Below are 23,773 nucleotides of genomic sequence, written 5' to 3'. Positions count from 1 at the left end.
TTTCATCACTTCTGGCTCCCTTCAGTTCTCCAATACAAATTATTTTGTTGTAAAAGTGTGACATTTTTTCTCAAACCTGAAGAAAAAATTCATAGGCAATGTTTGAGCAAGTTAGTAGTTAATTTGCACAAATCCAATGATGGTACAGATTTTGTTGAAGGTCTGTGGCTGTAGTTCAATTCCATTCATGTTTTCAATGACCTCCTCTCTCACCCCATCTGTAGCTGTCAATATGAGTTTTTTAGGGAACAGGCACATTACAGTATTTCTCATATTGTTATCCCTGAAGTATATACAGAGAAAATTAAATTTTTGTTTAAACTGTCAAGGTCTTGATGATAGGTCAGGTCATGAACTCTTTATTTAGTTTACAAACTGTGTTTGAGGATGAAATAAAAATCAAATCAATAAGTCCTTATTACTCGTCCTCATGTGAAAAGAAATTCTAGGATTCTGTATCGTACTATAAAGCTGAAAATCTTTATGAAGTTTGAGCAAAAACTCTATGTAACTGGCACTGGTGTTCTCAGACGTGCTTGCTCAGGCGATATACCCAGGCACAATTGTCATGACAGCTAATATAGCAGGTCGCATCAAGTAGCTCCGAGTTTCGTTTCACCTTCGAGATGTTGGCTTTTTGCTTTTTCTTGCAGGGCTTACCACAAGATTGCTACCTTTTAGGCTTCAGTGACTACGGCAGACTGTTTATGTTACTTTTTGTATAGAAAAGTTTTCCTAATATCAGGACTCCCTGTGTCATTTGTTTAATTACCTCCACCACCCCCAGCAGTACCGGTAGTGACGACCATCTCTGTGACTACCGGCGGCAGGAATACTCAATTTTCTGCACTGCATACTTAACTCATCCCTGTGCCTTGATTTCCCTGGCAGTGTTTTGTTTCACCAGATATTTTCCACAAGATATTTGTTCACTCACTGGTCCAAGATTTCTGGCTGCCTGGTGACACTGTCATGCAGCTTTTTTTACGGGGGTGTGCTTCCAAACTTTCTGCAAACAAAAGCTACACACCAGCACCACGCTTCTGGGTTTGTCAGACAGACATACTTTGAGGTCTCCAACCATGTGCACCGTTAGTCCTGTGCTTCCTGAACCAGCAGATTTATTGTACGTGTACTGTGCCATCGATCCAAAGACTTACTGCACTGGGCTTTGCAATGCACAGATATATCTCACACAGAAATATGAAAGTCGTGCATGCGCTCTCTCCTTTCAACAACGGCACCTTGTTTTCTGCCTTTTGGCACATACTCCACAAAGAAAAGGATGATACTCAGTTTCTCACTGAGCTAAATGGTAGCTCATTACTCTAATTCTTTACTCCTTGGCCTTGATTCATACAGCAGTAAGTCATGGCTGGCTAGTTACCCATGTCTGGGAAGGGATTATTTTGTTTTTACTATTTTAAGTGGAAAATAGATGCTTTTTTGAAGTTCTTCAGGTGGAATGAGTGGTGTATGTGCTGTAGTTTGGGAAGCTCTAAATGTTACCACAGATGGTTGTATGACTTGTTTCAGCCTCATCACATCTGTCAAATAGAATTACCAAGTGAAAAGTAGTGTATAAAATGCATAGGCCGTGTCTTGATAGATTCAAAGTAATTTGCGATTTGAAACGGATATCCGTATGTTTTTATGAAACAAAATGATGGTGTGCTCTCTGTGCCTGAAAACAGAAAAGAAAACATATTCTGCACCCAGAAAGTTAACATAGTATCAAAGGATGGGATTAAGAGGTAGGCAGTCTCATATGAAGGTTGCACATGCATTTTCACCTGCAGGGGAAAAAAACCCCATGAATCTATGAATACTTCTGCAAGTAGGAGTACCTGTGAGTGATAGGACCCTTGACTAAAACCACCTAAAGGTGGCTTACTGCAGTAGAAAAGACCCTTGGACAGCACTGTGCCTGAAACAAGCTTGGTGATTCATCATGATCCATTTGCTTATCTAACTCATATTTAAAGGGTTGGATAACAAAAATAACCAAAATCTGTTCTTTTTAAGTAAATTGAATGAAGAGATGGTGGAAGTTCAAAATAAACCTCCTGTGATTTAACAAGAAATGCTAGCTAGAATATGGGGAAGTGCCACCCTCCACCCCCCAGTCTAGACCTAGAGAATCACAAATGGCGTCTTGAGCCACACCAGTTCATTTGTCAACGAGACAAAGAGAGGCAGCAATGAAATCCTGGCTGGTTCTTCATACCACAGCCCTCAAAGCAGACGAGTCAGTCTACTATGGTGTTCTACATCTGCTAAAGATTAAAGAGGAGAATATCCCATCCATGAATTTTATCTTTCCCTTGAAAGGCCAAAGATGTTACTTCCTGGCCAAGTCTGCTCGGAAGCAATGGTGGCAAATGAAAGAATGAACCTTCTACTTTCAATAAGAATATAAGAGCTGTTATATTTAATTGTTTGTAACTTAGTATTGAAGACTTTGATCCTCGCTCTATCCCAGTTGCCAGTCTTCTCTGAAGCCTGTGTAGTTTCTCAGTCCTAAATTTCAGCCCAATTCTTAAAAGGAATGTATTCCCATCTCTAGTTCAGGACTTGAAGACTGAACTTAAAACCACCATTTATCCTAATTTTCCCATATTTTATCTGGGCTCTGCAGATAGTAAGATCTTGTTTATCTTTTGCCCACCAGCCCAATTTGTATGTCATGTCAATACACTGAAAGAAATCTGAAACCTCAAGGTACAGCCATAATCTGAAAATCTCCCTCTCCAAAGATATTAAAAGGCAAATTGGTAGGTACGAAGTTTTCTCAGGCTTGAGATGTGTTTTATTAGGTATTCCTGTTTATCTTAGCTGGGAGGTACTCGAATCTTTTCCTCATACGATATTTGTAATTCCCAATAACAACAAAACTGATATCCCTGTTCTCTGTTTAGTCAAGTTATCTGTTCATAACTTTAAATTGTTACTACCTGCAGTCAGGATTCTAACAACCTAATCCAATTTCAAGCATTTCTTTTTTCCTATGAAGGTACTAAAAAACGCTTCATAGCATAAAATATTTCTCTCTTTTCCATGTAAAATCAAGTCTTTTTAGCACTGAAAGCCCTGAAAGGGATTTCCTCTCTTTCAAGGTTAAGAATTACAAAAAGGCATAAGCCTTCTTCCCTCCTTATACATATCTCCTGTTCTTATACATTACTGATTATTATAGTCTAGTGTGGTAATAGCTTAAACAGTTTATTTAAAGAAAAATGCTGTTTTAAAGCTGTTTAAAACTACTGTTTATTTGTGGTTGCTGTTGCTTCTTATTCCTAAAAAAAATTGCACTTTGGAGATAGATACATAAAATAATAACTTTCTTGTGAGTTTGCCTGATCGTTCGCTTTCTGATTTTTTGCCAATTTACAGAAAGCAATGATTCACCTAAACTTTGAAAAATAAATTGCTTTGCCACTATTGATTTGCAACTAACTCTATGTGTTTCTGAATGTAAATGTACATTGATCAAATCATCAAGACTAGAATAGTTCATTGAAAAATATTAGAGTGTTGGGGTTTTTTTCCCAACATTTCTGGAACTGAAAAAAAGTAAATACTAAACTGGGCTGTTAACTTAGAAAACATGAAACAATTATTCAATGACTACCTTTAAACTTTTTCAATCGGGAAGGGGAAAGGCGTTTGCAGAGAACTCGTTTGTCTTACTACAACAAAACAGAAAAGAATGAAGCACTACAAGGGTTGAACTGTCTGTAGAGGTTACAAGAAGCCTCACTTGACATATTTATTCGAGGTGCTGGTTTTCTGTATTCAGTAAAAAAGACCTTTAGTGAGACATGAATCTTTGAGAGATCTTCAACAGTCTTTAGCACTGGAATCTCTTTGTGGGGATGAGAAACTTTTCACTCATCCCTGTGTCCCAGCAGAAAACTGTAGACAGAGACATCACTCATCCTTTGCTTACCTGCCTTCTTCAAGAAGAAGAGCTTGCACATGGTTTTGGGAGATGGCAGAGACAGTACACCTCTTGCTCTACTTTAAATTTGACATCCTGGGGAATTTTCCCATGCCCTCAGCTTCCCACTTGACTCAATTTGTGGGCCAAGTTTTTGGTAGCTGAAGATTTAGCAATACTTAGAAACATTGCAGACTGACCAGATATATTGCTGGTGTTGTGTTAACTCCAGATCTTGGTTGTTGAGCTATTAGTTGTTAGTCCCGCCTTAAGGTAGGTTTCTAGACCTTCTGTTTCTTAAGAAATGTACAAAAGTATGAGTACAAAGATTTGAAAATGAAACGAAGATATCCCAGAGTACTCTTGCATTGAATCGTGGGGCTGACAATATGCACCATCACTCAGAAGACCAAACCACAGTGATAGAAAAAGAAAGCAGCATTAATGATGAAGAGTTAAGTGAGAAGGGTAAGAAATAAATGAAATACACTCAGATTTGCTTCCATTAGCCTTGCAGAATGTTAATATTTGATTTCATTCTAACAAAAAATTCTGAGGAAGTTCTCTTTTTGTATATATGTGCATACACATGTAGATGTTTGTATTCGCATGCATAAGCAGATAGAAATCTAACATGAAGTTGCTCACTGTATGGTGTTTTACTGTGTACAATGGCAGCTTCAAATTCAAATCTGACATAAGTAGATATAATTCCATTGAGATTTGTTCTGGATTTTCCCCATAGCACCCCTTCAAGGCATGCATTTATCATAGCATTTGCAGTCTTTGAATAGCAAAGTGTGGTCTTTTAATAAAACCTCAACAAAAATGATAATTAAAAAAGGTCCTTCGTGCACATCCCTACAGAAGTAGTCTCTCCCCCTGTTTTGTATGGTTAGCATTTTAACTACTTTGCAAACCTAATCAGTCTGTAACTGCCTATAATGACTGACTGCACTGCTAAAAATAAAGATGGAAGAGTTTCCAAAAGCATATAGAGATCTGTGTAAATTAGTCCAATTTTAATTTGCTCTATCAAACTGAACTATTTGTTTCACTGAAAAAAAAAAATCACAGTGCAGTATAGTAGACATCATGCATACCTAGGAACTTTACAGATGCATTAATTGTTTTCTCTTAACTAATCTCTTCAAAAATACAATTGCACCTAAAAATATTAACAGAAAGAAATAGATTTACTCATGTGTGTATGCATCCACATTCTGAAAAATTTATAGAACAAATTGAAAAGTTCAGTAGCAGAATGTGAATCTTGCAGAGGTAGTGTGCATTGCCATTTAGTTTGAGTAATGGCTCCATTACAATAAAATCACTCCTAAAGTAGTTTTTTTTTTCTTGATGAGACCTACATAAAGTTAAAAAAAGTCAGAATAGGTGCAGTTGAGACACGTGGTGAGTTGCACCACAATTCCCAAAAGGCACTAAGGCTCAGGAGGGACTGTTTTCGAGCACACAGAAAGAGCTGCATGTTCCCCCTCATTGTGTGACTTGTGTGTTGTGACCAGTATGTCTATGCATGAGGTAGAAAGGGCAATTCTTATTTTTTCTCTTATTTTTTTGTTTGCCATTTTCTTGATTCCCTTTTGAAAAGCAGATTATAAACACATTGCAGAAGGATTTTTTACTTTATATTTATGTCTATTGCCATTTTGTGTAAGTACAGTAATTCTCTGTAAAAATCACAGTAGTTAAATTTGCAGCATGATAAGCAGGAGTCAAGTTGACTGTTGAATCTTTGCTACCCATCACATCAATTGGACACAAAAGGCTTTGAGGAGTAATTTTCATAGTCTAAGCTGTTTTTCACTCTGCTTTGGACATTACCTTAGAACTACAAAAATTGTGTGTTACAGGTAGCTGCACTGCAGTAGTCCTATGCTGCCTCTAATGTAGCATTAAATCATACTACATCACGTGTCATTAAATGATACATGGAGCCAGAGAATACTTATTTTTGTTTTTAGGGCAATAGATCATGTCCCAGGTGGCACCAAGACCTCTTCCTAATAAACAAGAGGTCAAAACCCAAATGAAGTTTAATTTCTTTATTATGGTATACCATAGGTCATAAATTCACCATTTTTGCAGATTTTGTCTGGTTCCCAGTTTCAGAAGCCTGGGTAGTCAATTCCAAAGAAAAAGCTGGTGTCTGAGAATGGTGAGTGACATTCTGCCAAAATTAACAAGATTGAAATACAGTCTTTCTTGTGCTATACATCAGGTCAGAATGTTTAGACGAAATTCTCTTGTGATGGTGGAGAACTGGCAGGAATGAACCTTGCTGTCTCTCTGCTGTCGGTGTCTGATGGACTGATAAGCAATAGAAGACCATAGCTTAAGGTATATTTAATCAAAACATACACATTCTTGCAAAGAGCCAGTTTTGGGTCTTATTCCAGAAACTGCAGAATTTCAGAAAATTCAAGTTGAATGGTATTTCATTCCAGCTACTGCTAATGTGCATGAATATTACTCAGTATGTCTGAGAGCTGTCAAATCAGGGGACCTAACGTACGTTACCCATTCACTGATTTGATTTCTTCATTTCACTTGCTGTCTTCCATTTTGTTGTTTCGCCAGTTGTTAGCATTTTTAGATGTCTTTAAAATATATCCAGTGGAATATCATTTCTTCATCCTGTTGTCAAAGATTAAATTCACCTGAAATGTGTCATTTAAAAAAGTTTCTTATCTAATGTGAAGAAGAAATTGTTGATTTACTCCATAAAGATCTTTGTTTCTCTATAATTTTATTTATAAATAGGAATTCAAGTCTTGTATTCTGTCAGGAAACATATCAATTTTAGATTTATGATGTTTTACAAAGTTATGAGTCAGATTCCACTGCAGAATCATTTAAATAGAGTATCTTGCCATTTTAGATTTGATGCACTTGCTGCCAAGTTGGAACACTTTTAATACGCCTATGTAGGTGCACACGTGTGGATATGTTTGCTAGTAACTTATGAATCCAAAAATTCTTATTCCAGCTCAGAGCCTCTGCAAGAACCGCATATCCTAGTGAACAAATTGTTGCTTTAAGAACAATTTTATGTGAACACTGGAACTGCACCTTCTGAAATGTACCCTCAGAAAACTTGTAACCAATATTACTCTGTGATATAACTTAGATGTCACACATGTAAGAATGTCATCTGTACACAGTCCTTTCTTGTGGGAGACGATAGTAAGTTACTCTGTGAATTCCAGTACCAGGCTGTACCACTTTGCACAGATGCTGGTAGAGAGGGAAAGCTGATAGTTGACGTGTTGCATGCCATTCTTCCTCAGTTTTCTCTCCTCATATGCCACAAACAGACCCTTGCTGTGAACAGGAAAACAGGTTCTGTATAAGGCCAAGTCCCAGATATCCTTCTTCAGGTAGAAAAGATTTTTTATTTATTTATTTATTTATTTTTCCTTCTAAGTAAGTTCTTGTAATCCTGCCTTGTGAGAGGACTGGAAAAACTGTTTTAATTTTGTATATACATCATCCATGCCATTATTCAAGGACTTCAGGTTACAGGGCTTAAACATTTTATAAGTATGCACATTTGGTGTGCATACCTGCAACCTGACTAGATGCTTCATTAGACTACAAGTAGTACAATAAAAAAATAGTTTAAGTCTTCAAAAAGGACCATTAGCTGCATAGTTTTCAATGTCCTTGGGTGCGGTCAGACAGATTGATCTGCTCATTGTAACGTAATAGATCTGTGACTCATCCTTCAAATCTGTTGACCAACTCCAACCACTCTAGCGCTGTTCTGCAAACTAATCTGGTTGAGGGTTTTGGAGGTGAAACTCTGTTACCCAGCTCAGCACCAGGCATATTAATTTGGTTGAAAATGTTCTTCCATATTCACAAGTAGTGGTCCATGATACATTTTTTTTTTCCTGGTCTATTACATGGCGGGGGATACCAGTTGGGCAGAGAAAGAGTTGCCTGTGTGAGGTACCTTCTTCCCCAGACAGCCCAGGTGCCCTGACCACCATGTCTGTGTTATCAAACAGTGCACCTCTGCAGAGCAAAGCAGTCAACAATGAGCGTTTGAGGTCCTCACTGTAGTTGTCTCAAGAGATTTTACTTCAGGTTAGTATGGTCCTTTAAGATGGAGGGCCATAGCTGTATTCCCAGTACTAATCCCACGGTTTGGTTTCCTCTGAAAGGCACTGGGATTGTGCACAGCAAGACTGCTCCACCATGTGAAAGTGGGGGAACTCAGGAAATTTGTTTCAAAAACACATTCCTTATCCAAATAAAACAAGTGTAACTGCACTCAAGGGACCGAGCGGGCAGAGCTGAAGAAAGTGGACCCCCGCATCTAGTGTTTTCAGAGTATGTATGATGAGGGAAATTGACTGCTCGGGAGATAGATCCCTCTGAGTAAATAAGAGGAATGTAGAGCTTCTCTGTGCTCAGATCCTGCGAACGAGCAGGATTTGGCTGCTCTTGACCTTTATTCGCAGAAGACTGCTAACTCCAAACTAACTGCGTTATTCCATTGGTTACCTGTTCTGAGGGGGGAAATGTCTATTTAATACACAGCTCAATATTTATAAGCTATTTTTAATATTCTTGGAGTATCTGATGATTCAAGATATATATTTAAATTTACCAGTGCATAGTTTCTCAGTAGGTCAATAAAAAGTAGCTTGTTTGTCCTGTTTTGTAACTGCAGAAAAATGTCATCTAGTACATATACTGGAATGCAGAGTGACTTACATCATAAAGTGTTGATGTACAAGTTCCCACAAAACAGCCTTTTTTTTATTAGTTAATATTGATTTACAGGATACCAACAAGTTAAAACAGATATGAGCACAAGGGTAAAATGGAGGAAATTATTTAATCTTTCTGTTGTGATCTTTCTACTGATTATGTTTGATATTAAAAAAGTTTAAAGTTATTCTGATGTTAGATACCACCAACACCCCAAGTAAATCTATATTTTCAATAGTTATATTAATTTTATGGTATAACTAGTACAGGTAAACTAAGTGGTTTCATAATATCATGAAGCAGGAATGATAATACTTAGTGTGGACTGCTTTTAGATCATGAACATTTTCAATACATTGAATAATTATTCACCTGTGAAATACTCCTCATTTATAAGTAATTGCTCACCTTTTGTGGAAGGGAGTTCAGATTGGTCATCTGTAAACAGATGCAGATGCTTTCTAATCTACCGAGTAGAATTTTATTGCAGAAATAGACCCAGCAAAATCAATGGGGCGTACATAATGGGCTATAGTATAAATCAGTGTAGAAAAGGAGGTCAGAATTTGTATTTTAATGGATACGCATATCCATTAAATGTACCAATTATAGTTCAATACTTCCAAAATATTATTTGTATCCAATATTTGAGATAGGTGTTTTTATATGGAGGGTTCTTATGAGAAAGGTCAGTTAGAAACATAAGTGTCCCCAGTTTGTGTTACAATCAGTGTACAGGGGAGGAGAGGTATATTTGTTACACTGAACTTACACAGGTTTAACTGCATGGATGGGCATTATGATTTTGACCCAAATTCTAGCTCTGGACTAGTGCATGTTCAGGGTTTGCAGGATTGTCCTTGGACGGAGCTCACAAGACAGGATTTTGTTAATTCTTTAACTTCTGGCAGGCCACCTCCACATGTCTTAATAAGCTGCTTAGACTGGTATGACTTACCCTGTGAGGATGCCCATCTCTCTTTACGGACTGCAAATAGACCTAGATGACTACTTTGCCCCACTTTTAGATTGCTCATATCGAGTGAAATGAATGCCTTTCCATGGTTGCACGGATCACCACTTTCTCAACAAAGCAATCTGCCTTCATAATTCATGTAAGATCCTGGTGATAACTCTAATATTTGCTTATATTAATTATGAGCATATTACTTAAGTGTTCAGAGGTAATTTAGCATCATTACAGGTGCTTGCACAGATAGAAACAAAAGGGAAAGTAATACATGGCAGTTCTCTGTACATGGATTATCGGCAACTATTCCTCAGATCTGAATATGTGACTATTTGCCTATTGATAGTACCATAGTTTTTCAGGATGCAATACCCTGTTGAATTACACAAAATATTTTAAAGAGACTTGTTGACAAAGGTTTATATTTCAGGTTTATTTTTAGACTTTGTTTAAAAATGAAGTATTTAATTATTCTGGCCAAGATCCTTTTATTCTGTGATGAGATAATCCCACAAGACAGACAAATTAAGGCTTTAAAATCTTTGATGAATCTACATAATGTACATGATCTGTCACTGAGACAAAAGCAGCTGGTGTTGTGATGTCACATGTTCCATAGCCTGTGAAAAACAAGTTACTTTCAATTTATTAAAATGATACTGTGGGATAAGGTGTGCTTCCATCAGTGGTATCTTCAACTGCATCAGGCAACAATGTGTGATTAATGCTGTGGGGTTTTTCTACTGTATCTTCAGCATTTGCTGAAATTTTGGCAGCCAAGAATGGTCTTAGTTGGTTTACTACTGTTTTAGTTAAAATTCAAGATATTGAAAGGGAGGGTCTATGCACTATATACATTCCGCTTGACCCCAGAAAATAATAAGACCCAAATGTCTTCAAAAGCTCTGCAGTCATGGGGCAGGTGTTGTGCTGAGGTCATGGTCTACAGTGCTGTTCAGGTTTCCCTTGCTTTCCATCTTTTCCCTACTTTTCTATGTGCTAAAGTATAAACTCTTTGGCCCAGAAATTGCATTTTTCAGATTATTTTTTTTTTAAACAGTGTTTTCCTTTTCTATTCTTTCAAGCAATAAAGAAGAAGAAAAACAAGTTGGCATTTGCACGTGTCAAAACCCCATAAACTTGGAGGAGTCCAGTGGAATTTAAGTACCACATAAGCATCACTTAGCTTAGAAAATAAAAGTCCTTTTTCACTTTCAGTGTTCATTTCTGACTATTGGTAGACTTTTTCCTGAGCCATACCCTTGAAAGAGCAGTTCTTCAGAGTCTCTCGGCTAGATCAACTATTATTCTCTCATCTTGAAATGAACAAATCATTTCCAGCACCTAAAGCACTTCAAGGTAAAATTTTAAATTGTCTCTTCCCGTGACTTTTGAAACTACAGCAAACAAGAAACAGATTCATTTTATTCCTTTTAAATTTTGAAAAAGAGCTTGAGACTCTCAAAGTGACAGTTTTAGGAAAATTGTAAGTGTTGTCTTGGAGAGCAATAGAACAAGCTGTGCAATTCACTGAACCTTCTTGCAAGGTACATTAGATATAAAATCTGAAAATATAACAAACAGTCCATGTGTATAGATTACTGAATAATAGATTTTTCTTTTTAACTTTTTGGGCAGAAATGTTAGCATATGCCAAAAAACTACAGTAGAGAAAAGCAATTTGCAAAATTGAATAGTATGACTATGACACAAAAGAGGTGTCATGTGTTCTGCATCCTGCTTAAGAGTATGTAATGTTCCTCAAAATCTAGATAAAAGCAATCCAGAAAGAACAATGTACAGACCACAAATTAACCATTGGTTTTGTAATCAGTCATTCCAAGTAAATAATAACCATAAGATTACAAATGGCTTTCACACAATTTGGAAAGTGAGAATGAGGCTAAATTTTCTCTATAAATTGCTCATTATTTACCGATAGACAAAACACACACATTCAGGCATTTAATTCCTGGAATTTATTGCTTTTAATTTCTTAATTGGACTATATATATCTCATTTTAACTTTTCTGCAAAATTAGGTTGAAATTAAATAGGAAGAAACTTGCTCATGAACTTTTGATACCTTTCCACTGGATTTTAGGTGAAATCTGTAGTTGCGGCAGTGTTTTAAAATGGAGAGAAGAAAAAAGTATTAAAAGAAGAAAAATCAATTCACTTATTAGATTGTACAAGTCTTCATGGCAGCTAACAGAACTGGAAGTGAGTATGTAAAGGTCTTTTACATTTGCAATTTCTGTGTGCAGTGGGGTAGTGTGGAATATAAAGATTGGTACTAGACAGCCTGCAGAAAAAACAGCAAATTAATCTACATATTATAGTGTAGGTTCTGCACTTTTTCAGCAGATCTACCTGCGGCCCGGATATCACCCTTCACGATAACACTTTCCTGGCACTCACTGTTAAACACTGTTCCTTTACACTGACTCTGATTGACCCATACCATAGCAAAGGGCAGTACAAGACTTTCAGGTCTGCATAAGATTTGGGTTGAATTTTGGATTAGTATTAAGGTCGCTTTCCATTTCATCTGAACTGTTTTCACTAATTCCTCTGTGAAATTGTCTTTCAAGTAATTTATGATGACAATAAAAGAACACGAGACCAAAGATACTGTAACTTAGTTGCACAAAGTACAAAGGATGTATAATGGCCAAATCTTCAACGCTGTACATGAGTGTTGCTTTATTGACATGAAGAGGTATGAGATTTGAGAGGATATGGCCCCCCGAAATGAGAGTAATAACTTGATTTTTGTGTGGAAATCACATAGAGGTCAGTAATCAAAGGCTGAGTAGGATAAGAAAAGCTTTAAAGGAATGATCAGAAGGGAAGCTACATTCTTTTCACTTCAGAAGACAAGAGGTTTAGATTTTAAAAGTAAGATGAAAATAAGCAGAGCTTTACAGACAGTTTGCACAGAACCTTGAAATAGAGACAAGAAGTTTGAACATCCTATGAAAAGGGTAACCAACCAAGAATTTGTCCTCAACAATACTAAATTCTAAAATTCTCTAGTATCAATGAAAGGAAAATTGTACGTGGGAGGGAACTGCAGTGTGTATTACTCTGAAGTCTTCCTTGGTCTGCGTTTATGTGGTTCTCTTTTCCACAGTTTATCCTTTTTGTTTTTCTCATTTTAGCATGAATCACTCTTCTGAAAAAAAAAAAAAAAAAAAAAGAATTAAAATTTCTTGCAGTCTCCTTTACTGTGATACTGAATCATGTTGTCTTTTGCTTTTAGAGACTTTAAGATAAGGGCTATATGTTTACTTTCAGTTATATATGTGACATTGAAAAAAAGAAAGTATGCTTTTAGAATTTGGTTGGTACTTTTATCAACTCCCTTGCCTTTTTATGGTGTTACATAAAAAAAAAATTAAAAAAAATCAAGATTCCATTATTATTTTTTTCTTGGTTTATTTATTTATTCCTTCTTTTTTTAGAAAGGTGTATCTGAGCATATTTCGCTCATGATTACGAATGTGCTCATTCATAGTTCTATCTGAAATTGGGTCCGGTGCATTCTTCCAGATAAAACCCAACATCCTTTCTCTTTTTTGGGTTCTTGGCTTGTTGTTCGCATTGATCATTTACAGTATCTCTAGCTGATGCTTCATTATGATATTTATTCGCATGAAATGTGACTATCTGAAATTTCAAATGATCATGTTTTCTGCTTCTTCACTTTCTATAACCTCCTGTAGCATTTCATTTCCTTTGCTCCTGTTGTGGCTGAGTGGCCTAAAACATTGTCCTTTTACTCTTTCTGATCACACAAGTTCAATTCTGTGACACTTGTTGATAAGGCTAAAATTTAACTTGTTGCCCATCTGTTCTTTAATATATAGTGTTAATTCTGCACCTGGTCTGATGTCATTTATCATTCCTAGACATTTGGTTCATGGTGTTCGAGTCCTTAGTAACTCTTTTATAAGACTATGTACATTTTGCTATAGGTCAGTATACATTAATCCCTTTATTAACATGTTTTTGACTAGGTTTTCTGTTTTCAAAAGCTGTCCTTTTTTAAATGGAGTTTTGAATTCAAGTTTAAATTAGTTCTCATTTGAGGGTGAGGAACTTAATTACATTATGATCAGGCATTTCAGGTGTAATTATGCCTTCAAACAGTTTACTGTGGGGTGCTTAGAAATACAACTCCAATCCTGCAAGGTAGGCTGTATGGGGTGCACTTATGCATCTGTGCAGGATTGCACTGAATTCAGTACGATTTCACAGCTGAAAGGACTCAAGAATGATTATGGCAACATGCAGCATCTCTTAAATATATTTTCAATCCAAGTAAAAATATTCCATAGCCAGTTCCACAAAGAAATAGTAATTTTTAGTGCCTGTACTTTGCCTTCTTATGATGTATCCCTAGAGAGTAGGTGGCTATTTGAAAAACTGCATTATTAATACTTTTCACTGGTCATGTTTTCTGTTCTTCAACTTTGTATGTGATTCATTTTCTGATCAAAGGGTGATGGTATAACCCTATTCCTTGTTTTTGGATATCCATACAGATCTACTCTCTGGGGTGTTCAATTTTAAAATATTATTACAGTGTACAACCTGCATGTGTATATGCCTTGGTATACATTTATTCTCCTATATAAAATCTCCTTTCCCTTCACCTTAATTTCATTGTCATCCCTATCTGTATGCAAGTCCACAGAGGATGCTATTGAAGCAAAATATTTTGCCTTTCCCATCCCCCTCTCCTCCCTCTAATCTTTCTGTTACTTCAATTCAGCATAGAAACTCTAAGCAGGAGGTGGAGAAGGGCCGAGGGAGTTATTAAGTCAGAGCAGACTGCCTGGAGAAAGGGGAGCTGAAGCTGCAGGAGCTGGGACTTGGGGCTGGACCTCTTGGTGTTGACAAGCACTGGCAGGCCACAGGGGAACTGTTCCCAGTCCCCTCTCCCTCTTTGCTAATGTCCAATTATATACTTAAACTGTTCAAAAAAGCAGATCATTTCCAATGACTACTGTTATACATTCAGGACCTATTTCAGAAAGCAGGAAAAAATACAATAAGGGTCAAAACCTTTATTCCTAATTTACTATTCAGGAAATCCTCTTGAGAAGCAAAACTGCAAAGAAGATCAATCATCTATTTCAAAAAGGAATTTGACACTTGGAATTGAAATTAAACCAGACCATTTTAAAATTCCAAGCAAAAGAGAATTATACCTTATTCTGCTTTAATGAAAATACTATAGTGTGTTATCTAACATAAAAATCAAACGCATGTAACCAAAAGTTTCAAACTGGTTCAGTTCTAAAACGCAACAATTATATTTTCAACACAGTGCTGATTTTCTGTGTTGTTTTCCCTAGACACCAAAATGTTGGTGAGTAAGGTTTTTAGAAAGTATTCTTGTTGTGACGGAAATACATCCTCTAGTGAAATGTAACTCTGTAACAAAGCCTTTCCGTAAGGCTATAGGTTAAGATGAGAAAAAAAAGTATCATTTGGGACCCAGAAAAAATAATTTTTATCAAAGCAGCATATTACAATTTATTGTATACAGTATGTATGTAAAGAGCTACCTGTGCAAATGTTTATCTAGCACTATCTTTATATTATTGATGGAGACAATAGTAACAGTGTGTATAAATTATGTGCTGATTATCATGAATCACACAGATAAAAATGTTGGTGTCTAGTAATTTTCCATTCCTCTGGATAATGGATTTATCTTTCTATGGGGATATTTTTCAGAAAAGAATATCTAAGTTATGCATTTCATCTCTTTCTTGAAATCAAAGATGTGATTGTAGAAGTATATACTCTTCAGTATTCATGCTGTACAACAGACAAATTCTTGGTTATTCATAAGCCACCCAGGGTAAGAATGCACTCAGCTACGGGGACACAGATTTCATCCCAGCCGTGAAATTTTGTCAACTGGCAGGCTCTGGTGGAGGGGAAGCATCTAGCTACTGTGAAGGCTGAACAGTCTTCAGGGCTCCAAGCAAAGTGAAGTCTCCAGTCAGATCAGTGGATATTTTATTTTTTGTTATGCCATGTGTAAACTTTGAGATTTCCCATTTCAAAAGCATGCATTGTATGCATACACTGCAATTTCACTGACATTTCAGTTATTGATAATTTAGATACAGCAATTTCCCCACAATTAGAAACTGATTGCTAATTCAAATATATACAAATTGCTAATATTTTAGGGTGTGATTTTGATTCTTAATGTGATTGCTTGTGAATAGAACTGTGCTATACAAACCTAGGTTCATTGTCCATTCATCCACCTGCCAAAAAAAGAGAGAGAAAAAGAAAGAGGGGAAATGTTACTTGTATCCCTTCCAACTCTAAAAATTCAGTGAAAATTCAGTGAGAAGAAACTTCTTCACAGTGAGGGTGAGAGAGCACTGGAACAGGCTGCCCAGGGAGGTTGTGGAGTCCCCTTCTTTGGAGATTTTCAAGACCCGCCTGGATGCAGTCCTGAGTAACATGCTCTGACATGCTCTGGGCAATCCTGCTTCGGCAGGGGAGTTGGACGAGATGATCTTTATGGTCCCTTCTGACTCTAAAAATTCAGTGAAATTCAGTGAAAATCCTGCCCCAAATAATGTATTGCCTACCTGTTTGATTACTTATCTGTTGCATGCAGTTGTTTATTAATTGTAACTTCCTAGTCAGTAGGTCTGTGCTACCCCATAAAAAGCTTTTACACCTGTAGATGCTGTCTGGCCTGTCTTCTACTTCCCTTGGGCTATATCACTTACAGAAATGGAGCTTAGTGAGGCAATTCTCAAATGAATTTAATCTTTTAAAGGTTAAATATTTCAATTAGAATTCAATTGTGAGGAAACTTAGAGGACTCCCATGGAGCTAGAAGCCTGAGACTGGTGAGGTTGTGTATCATACTGCATGCTTCCCAGCATTGTGCTATGATTCTTTCGGCTTTGGGGAGTGGATCTCTCCCTGATTTTCCCTTGATTGCAGTTTGTTGCTCCATACTACAGCAAACCATTCTAGTCACAAGGGGAAGGCAGTAATGTTTCAAACTTGCCTTTGGTAGTTTGTTAAAAAAACCCATTCAGAGAAAACAGGATGCACAATTTATAACTCAGGTGTTGAACTTTCTCAGATGTGAGAGGTTGGGTACAACTCTGAAAGAACCTTAAAGCTTATAGAATTCTGGCTCCGTGGCACTCAAAGATGTGTACAGGACAGAAATGTAGATAATTCTGGCAATGAAGGAGGAACCCCAAACAATGGCTGAGGCTGATGCCTGAAGCAGAAAATGCTAATTTATCTCAACTGTAAATTATGGAGTGGTTGGACGCTAGAACAGATGGGAAGAATTATAGTTATATGCATTTCGCTATAAGGAGGGGAGAAAGGAAAGAATTTTATTTTTACATTGCCTTCTTATTTAATGGTTTTATTTCTCTGTTATTAGCTTCTTTTCATCACCTTCTGCTCTCACCATAATCCATTCCTCCTCCTTCTCATTTAATTTGATCTGTAGAGTTTATTGAACTATGTCAAATCGCTCTGTAAGAGCAACTTTTGGATTAGCCAGTGTTTGTTAGGTCTTATCATCAGAGTAATTAGGTACATTCAGGTAGGGATGAAAAGGAACAAATAGCGTGAGATTTCACTGCAACTATTCAGTGTGACAGTCCTACAAGTACGAATTGTTTTGACTGTTCTCACTTACAGATGCCGGTAGTCTTTTTTGTGGCAACTGATCCCCGGTTGAGACTCATTCTCCTTTACAGCTTGAATGCATGACTTGTTTCCATTAGCACTGTCAGGGTGTTTAAAATCAACTTGCAATTTTGTTTCACCTACGTGGTGACTCAATGGTAAAATGCTTTAATAAAAGTTTAGAAATAATAATGGTATTTACCCTTGGATTTAGCAGACTGACGATGTACCTTAATAGTGTCACAGAACTGGTGCAGGTTCACACAGGAATAGATTTATTTCTTATGCTCTGCTAAATTTCCTGTGGAATGCTGAGTGCATTAGGATCCATGGTAACCGTGCCTGCTGCAGCGCGGTATTACTTTGCTGTTGATAATGCAAGTCCATCTAATTAGCACCAAATGTCAGGGTACTAAGAGGAGCAGGTGGCACCATTTGTATCCGAAGTAAATACAAACACAGTATTTATGTGCAAAACCAGGCAAAATAAAGCCTTTTGTAAAGTCTGTTATAGCTGGTTTGTCTGATGAATAAGATCTGAGAGACAGAAGATAATTATAAACTGTGACCCATGAATGGAATCAATAATTTCAACTCCAGGCTGAACCAAATGCTATTCATAGGAAATATTTTGAGTTTGAGACCTTAAAGAAATAAGATGTGTTACCTTTGGAATAGAGACTATAATCTTTGGTATTTGGAAAGTCCATGGTTCATTCTGAGTTCATTTAAAAAGTCATTAGGAATAATGACAATTGTGAATAGCAAGAAGGTGGAGAATCGTAATAACCTTGATTTTCATGAAATATTAGGGACTGTGAGCAAGGCCTCCTAACCAGTGTCTTTATAGGGACCTAAACATCTGAGTGACTCAAAATCTACATAACTGTGGTGTGAATGGGTCTGAAGTGAAAGGAAACTGCTATTGTTCTGCCCAAGGTAGGCAGAATCACTCTGTCTAGATGCCTTTATGTCTTATAAAGACAGACAAATACCTCCAGAAATCTAACAAAAATCATTGCCTGGAGGCGCTTTACACAGTTGTCAAACAAGGAATACATGTTCAGGATGGATGCAACTTATGAGTCCCAGAGAAAACATTAGTGCAATCCATCGTTATGGAACAAACTGTTGCAAGGACAGAGACCAGGGATAGGATTGCAGATGCATTTCTATCTAGTTTTCTTGGGGGAAGAAAATACTGCTTCTTATTTGCTAGGTGTCAATTTGTGTCTGGAACAAAATAGGTCAGGGTGCTGCGACCTCTCGTGTGTCATACCTGCTCCTGTTGTAGACCTCTGGGTGTCCACGGTGGGACTCCCCAGTGCAGCCAGAATACCAGGCTGCAGCACAGACCTGAACTGGTGCTTGGACACAACCTTTATAGCCCCATGGAAATTTAGAAGGTAAATAGCTAAAAGGTATGGGGCCCTTTATGTGGGACATCTCCACTCATGCAAATTTCACCTACGATGACTACATCGACAATCTCTAACCTCAAACCTCTACAAAACTTCATTTCCATGCTATATCAGTCTTCTTAATCTTCTCATACACGAATATTCACTAAAATGAAACATACCTTCTATATTAAAATTTTAAGTTTTTCTGAAATTATTCACTTAATCTGGCAACTGATACATAAATAAGATTTGCATTTCCATCTATAATATGAAAAAATTTGTGGTTTTTTCCCGTTATTACATTTTAATTAAAAATATGTGCTATCTATTAGCACATTATTAAATGTCTTTTATTATGTTCCATTTATAAATTAAATATTAAGTCTTTTTGCTTTTTTTTTAAGGACAATTTGATTTTGAGAGACACAGAGAGACTGTGATGAATATTTTTAATGTATTTTGTGAAAAGCCCACAGTCTGCAACATATAATAGCAAATTTTAAGGAGGGATAATTTTAAGAGGGTGAACTTTTATGGAGAGATAATTAAGTAAAATTAGGATGTAGCAGGTCTGGAAGTACAGAACATACTGTACAGGGAAAAAAGTAAATAAACCTTCAGATGAAAAGAACACCCAAACATATCCAAAAAAGATTAAGAGACTAGGGTAAGTAATAAAGAGAGAATATAAAAAGCAAGCTTTCCAAAAATAATAACATACTCCTCTTTACATTTATATAGGAGCACAAAAGAGCCAAGAAGCCTAAGGGAAAAAAAAAGAAACTGGGCTTAAGAAAGCAAGTAAAGCTATTTTTTAAATGATAAAATTTCTCATCATAAAACAAATGTTGAAATTCAAAGCAATTTTATAAAGCCATTGGCTCCTTAAAATAATATCCAGCAAAATAACCTTCAGCACAAAACACAAATTGGTTTAAGAGAAAAATAATACAATTAATTTTTTATATCAGCCTACACATTCCAACAGTGTAGTTGTCATCCTCACCTTGTTTTCAGGGTAGCTGGCAGTAATGGATGACATGTTCGTGGACTGCTCTGGTGTAATTAGGGAGAGATAGAGGTGTTGTAGGTCATGATCTTTGTTGCTCTCTTTTTGTTACTTTAGAAAAACGTAAACTGCAGCAGGGTTAAATTTCTCATGGCATCTCCAGTGTGCTGATACAAGCAGTGCTTCAAGTGAAAGCTCCTATCTCCCCCCAGTACCTTCCTATGTTTCTGAGTCGAGAGAAACCCTGCTTCTTTGAGAGTGAAGATACCAGTGACTGATGGCACCTTGCCTCTTTGTGAGAGACTGTTGCCTGGTGCTTGGAAAACAAGGTACTTCTATTTGCACAAGGTGAATGAGACTCTTATGTCCTTGCAAAGAGGAGCTTATGTTCCTACTGGAGTCCAACTCTGAGGCTGCCTGACGTCATTCTCTTGCAACAGAAAATTGTTGAACAGCAGTGTCCTTCTTGCCTCAGAGAAATGGGGATTTCCAAGTAGTGTGGCCCTGCAGAGTCCTTGGAAACTTAAAAAGAACACGATTGCTCTTTGGATGAGACTGCTGCTGTGGCTGGATTCCTGTAGTCAGTCTTAATGCGGCTGTCCCCTCACTCCACCCCTGAAGAAGTCAATGACATGTTGATTTCAAAATAATAAGTATGATAGCTTGTCACACACCAGTGTACTAATTGCACATCAACCAGATCAATCACTATAAATAACTGTGATAAGTGGCACCTGTTGTACCATTTATAACTCACTTTCTTATATGTGTACATGAACCAATTGTTAAAAAAAATAAAATATGGCTGAGCAGCAGGCAGGAAGGATGCCTGTTGGCAATGCTCAGGCAGCTAACAGTATTGGTATTGTGGTACCAGCAGGAAAGAGGGGAAATTGCTCTTTCCCTGGGAACAACTGAGCATGGTTATAGGGGAGAGGATTCTGGCATGTGAGGTAGGACAGATGGGGAGTGATAAATGCCATGAGTGGGGATGCTGCTGCACAAGTGCAGGCTGGTAGACTCCTGAGGGGAGCATGGAGCTGGCAGAAAATCTGCGAGGGGCTTGCAGAAACCTCCCCGTAGAAAAGGGGATCTTGTTGGGGATCCTGAGAAGATCATAGTGAATTTTTGGAGTCCAGGAAGCTGCTAAAAATTGCTAAAAAACAAGTGTGGAAGGACCTACTCTGTGAGGTACAGTGAATAAGGGGAAGATTTGTTTGCAAACCCTTTTATTTTACTCTGTCTCACCATATTATACGTAACTGGACATGTAAAAGTCACTTGTTTTAGTGTGTGTTTTAATAAATCATTGATGCTGCAAGCCATTTTAGGGTCCTTAATCTGGTCACTTTTAAGGAAAGAGTACAGCGGTTCCAACTTCAGAGTTATGGCCAGCTGAGAGCCTGTCACAATAATTTTTCAGTCACTTTCTATCCTGTCCTGCTCACTTGCACAAGGGCAAAAAGCAATGGCTTTGCAGAACCTATTAGCCTCTTCTGTGCTGCTTTAGTGCACTGCCTAAAGAAATAAGGGAACTCTTTATGACTCTCAGTATTTATTTGGGTTTTACTGTGCAGAAATATAACCATCAACCTTTTATATGGATAGGAATAAACTTAACTGTATGCAAAGTCACATAAAGAAGTCTTAGCAGGATGCAGAAATGCTGAGAGATTCTCAGTGATATGTGCCTGCTCTTTGAATTAGATGAATGCAGACTCTGAATCTTGTAAATGACTAAACAGTAAAAGATAATGGCCACCTTTTAGTGCAAGAGGAAATCACTGACCTGTAATCCCTGTGAAAAACCTACAAACATGGTTTAGATCACAGATCCATCAATAACGATCACAGAATCACAGAATGATAGGGGTTGGAAGGGACCTCTGGAGAGCATCTAGTCCAACCCCCCTGCCAAACCAGGTTCACCTAGAGCAGGCTGGACAGGAACGCATCCAGGCAGGTTTTGAATATCTCCAGAGAAGGAGACTCCACCGCCTCTCTGGGCAGCCTGTTCCAGTGTTCTGTCACCCTCAAAGAAAAGAAGGTTTTTGCCATGTCCAGACAGAATTTCCTGTGTTCCATTTTGTGCCCATTGGTCCTTGTCCTGTTGCTAGGCACCACTGAAAAGAGTCTGGCCCCATCCTCTTGACACCTGTCCTTTAGGTATTTGTAAGTATTGACAAGATCTCCTCTCAGCCTTCTCTTCTCCAGGCTAAACAGACCCAGATTTCTAAGCCTTTCTTCATAATCTGCTGGACTGACTCCAGTAGTTTCTTGTCTTTCTTGCACTGGGGAGCCCAGAACTGGACACAGTATTCCAGATGTGGCTTCACCAGGGCAGAGTAGAGGGGGAGGATGATCTCCCTCTACCTGCTGGCTACACTCTTTTTAATGCACCCCAGGAGACCATTTGCCTTCTTGGCCACAAGGGCACATTGCTGGCTCATGGTCATCCTGTTGTCCACCAGGACTCCCAGGTCCCTCTTTGCAGAGCTGCTCTCCAGCAGGTCAACCCCTTATGAATAAAGGCTGAGAGAGCTGGGACTCTTTAGCCTGGAGAAGAGAAGGCTGAGGGGAGACCTTATCCATGCTTATAAGTATCTAAAGGGTGGGCTGAAGGAGGAGGGAGCCAGACTCTTTTCAGTGGTTGCCAGTGAGAGGACGAGGGGCAATGGGCACAAGCTGGAACACAGAAGGTTCCACTCAAATATGAGAAAAAACTTCTTCACAGTGAGGGTGAGAGAGCACTGGAACAGGCTGCCCAGGGAAGTTGTGGAGTCCCCTTCTTTGGAGATTTTCAAGACCCGCCTGGATGCAGTCCTGAGTAACATGCTCTGACATGCTCTGGGCAATCCTGCTTCGGCAGGGGAGTTGGACGAGATGATCTTTATGGTCCCTTCTGACTCTAAAAATTCAGTGAAATTCAGTGAAACCCCTAACCTGTACTGGTGTACAGGGTAATTCCTCCCCAGATGCAGGACCCTAAACTTGCCCTTGTGGAACTTCATTAGATTCTTCTCCACCCAACTCTCTAGCCTGTCCTGATCATGATAGTGAAAAGTAAGTTACTTTAGAATAAGAAAAAAAAAAAGAATCATCTTATCAACTCCTGAAATCTCAGTCCAAGTTCCACAATGTTCACAAAATTCACAAAAAAGAGAAGAAAATTCTGGGTCCCAAATCTGTCATTTGTGCTGCTAGCGTTTCATGTGCAGACTCTTTGAAGATGTCACAGTGAATTCAAATGTATGAATCTAATAACAGGCATTTCACTTGGTCCCACTATACTGAAAATGATCCTTCTTGCAAAAAAGTCTGAAATAGGCAGCATGTTCAGACTTATGTAGTAGATGGATAAATTCAAAGTTGTTTACAGAAACCTTGTCCACGGTGTAAGTGAGAGGAATGTCATGTTTATTGAATCAGCATTTTTAAAATCCATCTCCAAAGGGAAAGATGGGAGAAATTGAGATTGGAACTATCTCTGCTTAATATATGCAGTTAACTGTACTGAAATATTAAGTGCCTAGCAAATTAGTCTTCTTTAAATAAATGACAAAGTTCTCTATTCTTTTAATGACAAGTGTATTTGCATTTGAAGATACTGTGAATATAACTTAGGTACTTAAACATAACAAGCAGTTCTTACACCTGAGATCCTGAAATCAACCAGCCCTTTCCCATTGCAAAGAATGTAAGTAGCTTAGATGCTAGTTGTAGGAGGGTTGGTTCATATAAGCTGAATGTAGCATTTGGGTACTCTGTGTAGGCTGAGGAGATTTCACCATCCTTGTTCCTCATGATTTTTTATATAAATTTTTACGGCTGGTTCTCCTGATAAACAAACCAATAGGGTTGAAAGACAAAGAAGGGAGAGTATCTCTGACAAAAGATAGTTTGCTTGGAGAAGGGTCTGTTCTGAAGCAGACATGGATTGGAGGTAGCGGGTTAGCTTCCTCAATAAGACACCAAAGGTGTACAGTGGTCAAGGAAGGTAATTA

The 23,773-nt window shown here is 37.8% G+C and overlaps 1 protein-coding gene across 1 annotated transcript in view; it reads left to right on the top strand.

Annotated features, from left to right (window-relative positions):
• GRM8 (glutamate metabotropic receptor 8) overlaps positions 1-23,773 on the top strand; it is a 344,093-nt gene that overhangs the window by 149,932 nt on the left and 170,388 nt on the right. The gene's annotated exons all lie outside the window — the stretch shown is intronic.

This window comes from Numenius arquata, chromosome 2 (genome assembly GCF_964106895.1).
Source record: "Numenius arquata chromosome 2, bNumArq3.hap1.1, whole genome shotgun sequence".
Taxonomy (NCBI): Eukaryota; Metazoa; Chordata; class Aves; order Charadriiformes; family Scolopacidae; genus Numenius; species Numenius arquata.
The sequence above is the reverse complement of the archived record's forward strand: the minus strand, read 5'-3'. Positions and strand labels throughout refer to the sequence as shown.